Source organism: Pinus tabuliformis, chromosome 7 (genome assembly GCF_031772625.1).
Source record: "Pinus tabuliformis cultivar Carrire ecotype Pingquan chromosome 7, CPIR1, whole genome shotgun sequence".
Taxonomy (NCBI): Eukaryota; Viridiplantae; Streptophyta; class Pinopsida; order Pinales; family Pinaceae; genus Pinus; species Pinus tabuliformis.
The window spans coordinates 1,389,093,823-1,389,097,322 of NC_142293.1; positions in this window are offsets into that span (position 1 = coordinate 1,389,093,823).

Below are 3,500 nucleotides of genomic sequence, written 5' to 3' on the forward strand. Positions count from 1 at the left end.
ATTCATGTCCTCCATCTGAACCCTGTTCATAATCTGATTCTAAAACCTGTTCATGACTAGAATCTGAACTATGGTCGTTATGACTATCATTAGAAATGTTGTCAAACTGAATATGCTGGAAATCAGATACATCATCCTGTTTCAATCTTCTATCTACATCTAACTGTACAAGAGAGGATTCATTAAACTTTACATCTCTGTTGATGATGATTCTGCGGGTAGTAGGATCCCACAATCTAAATCCCTTTGTTCCATCACCATACCCAACAAAGACATACCTTTTAGACTTTGGATCTAATTTAGTTCGCTGATGTTTAGGCACTAGAGCATATGCATCACAACCAAACACTCTGAGTTTAGAATAGTCACAAGGGTGTCCTGTCCATACCTCTTGCGGAACCTTGCAGTCTATTGTCGTTGATGGAGATCGGTTTATCACATAACAAGCGGTTGCCACTGCTTCCGTCCACAACTCCTTCGGCAACCCAACGTTACTCAGCATACACCTTGCTCTCTCTAGAAGAGTCCTGTTCATGCGTTCAACAACTCCATTCTGCTGAGGAGTATAAACCGTGGTCTTATGTCTTTCGATCCCTGCATCCTTGCAATAGTTGTCAAACTCCTTGGAGGAAAACTCACCACCATTGTCAGTTCTTAAACATTTTATAGTTCTACCAGTGTTGTTTTCTACCAATGCTCTAAACTGCTTGAAAACTGTAAAAACATCAGACTTCTTTTTCAACATGTAGACCCATACTTTCCGAGAAAAGTCATCAATGAATGACACAAAATAAGACGAACCACCATATGAAGCTGTAGGAGCTGGACCCCACACATCTGAATGGATATAATCAAGTATGCCTTTGCTAGTATGTTTGCCTGTTTTAAACTTTTGTTTACTTTGTTTACCAAACAAACAATGTTTACAGAAATCCAATTTTCCAGATCTTAGATTAGGAAGTAACTTTCGGTCAGCCAAAATTTTCAATCCTCTTTCACTCATATGCCCCAATCTTTGATGCCATAAGTGAATGGAACTACTGTCATGTTCAGACACAGACACATGATCTGACCCAGTTCTACCTTCTAACTGAAATAGATTTCCTACTTTCTTAGCCTTCATCACTAGTAAGATACCTTTATAGATTTTCATAACTCCACCTTGAATTACAGTTTTATATCCATTTGAATCAAGTGCTCCTAATGAAATCAAATTTTTCCTTAAATCTGGTACATGCCTCACATCAGTTAATATTTTTGTTGTCCCATCAAACATTTGCAGTTGTACGCTCCCAATTCCCACAATATTACATGTTACATCATTACCCATGTACACAACACCATCACCAACTGATCTATATGTTTTAAACCAATCTCTATGTATACACATGTGGTTAGATGCCCCGGAATCTAACAACCAATGTTGATCATGTTTTGAAACATTAACTGACAATACTTCATCACTCATACCTGAACCTGTATCTGTGGTGTTGGCTTCCTTCTTTTATGTCGAAGAGCCTTCTTTAGCAGCCTGCTTTTGCTTCCAGCAATCCTTTTTCAGATGTCCAGCCTTGCCACAATGCCAACACTTCACCTTTGGCTTCTTTCCTTTGGACTTTGAGCGAGAGTCGCTATGCTTTCCCCCGGAGTGTCTCTTTCCTGAGCGACCTCTGGCCATCATTACCTCTGATGTAGAGGTATCTTCATTCGACCTCTTCCTCGTCTCCTCAGCCAACAAGGCTCCAACAACATCGTCAAACTCAAGGATTTCTGATGTACTAAAGCTTATGGAAGTAACAAAGTGATCCCAGGATTCAGGCAATGAACATAATAGAGTTATTGCCTTATCCTCTGAATCAAATTTCACATCTAGACTGTCTAATTGCACCAATAAGGTATTAAAAACATTCAGGTGATCAGCAATTGAGGTACCTTCTTTCATCTGCAAACTATAAAGCTGTCGCTTCAGGAGAATCCGATTTGTCAAAGATTTCGTCATATAGAGCTTCTCAAGCTTTGACCACAAGCCTGCGGCGGTTTTCTCTGACACAATGTTGAACAGAACATCGTCCACCAGACATAACCGAATTGCGCTCAGAGCTCTATCGTCCATCTCATCCCATTCATCCTCCGTCATGGAAGGAGGTCTTTTGTTTTTCCCCAACAGTAATTTCGCCACACCTTGTTGAACCAACAGATCGTGCATTTTCACCTTCCAGATCTCAAAATTATTCTTGCCATTAAATTTTTCAATTTCAAAATGGGCACTTTGTGTTTTGGCCATCTTGTATCAAAAAACACAATAATCTCCAATATCAATTTGAAATACCAGCAATTTAAAAAACAAAATTGCCTATGCCTTTGTTTTTACATAACAAAGAAAACTGCCTATGCCTGTGTACTTCTGCTTTTTTAAAAACTGCCTATGCCTGTGTACTTCTGCTTTTTAAAAAGCTGCCCTTTTGCACTTAAAAAAAAAACTTTCTTTGTACTTGTGCAAATTCGACACCAGAGCCAGCATGAGAGATTTTCTATTGTTTCACACTATAGTGATTATATCCTTGAAGGAAAGCATGATACCAGACTACGCATTCCATAATATTCGTGTTTGTCATTTTCCTTTCTAGTCACAATCATGGACCCTTGTCTCGTTTCTATTAAACTGCGGGGTGAACACAATAATGTTGTAGCTGATAAACACTAAATATGGAACAGGTTTTAAAATAAAGAATTGGTGGTATTTTCAAGTCTTTAAGTAAACCCCCTCAAGGTAAATCAATGGAATTTATAATTCAATGTTTGCCCTATGATTTAAAGCTGCCATTCCCTACGACAGAGATAAGAGTACGCTCCACGCAATTTAACAACACGCAGGGATAAGAGTACGCTCCACGCAATTAAAAAACATACCAGGTATCTGTCTTGCTGCTCCACGCACAACAATTAAAAAAACATACAAGGTATCTGTCTTGCTGCTCCACGCACAGCAAGGAACTTTCATCAGTGCAGCACCAGCATAGTCCGCACCTTCTTTCAGGCTTCCACGCAGCAATCAGGCTCTGAATGGACTGTAATTGGCATGAGCTACAGCTAAGAGAACGCAGCCATGGACAGTAAGTAATTCGCACCGCACAGCAAACGCATCAGCTTCCTTTAAGAACAACAGCAACGAACTGATTAATGAACTCTCCACACCTTAGCGCTCCTCCAACGCGCTCTGATACCAATTGTTGGATCAGGTGCACAGCAAACAACATAAATTAAACACACAGCAGAAGCACATATAACACAGTATTTAACGTGGTTCACCCAACCAATCTGGGCTACGTCCACCAAACATAGGCATCAGGAATTTATTAATCAAATCAGGAGATTACATCATGAAAGCCTCACAAAACTCTCACACTCTCTTAGCAAACATCCGAATGGTTGCCTGTTATATAGCCTAGAGAATCTAACAGCCTCATTAATTCCCTCACATCAAATATAGGAGGCATTAA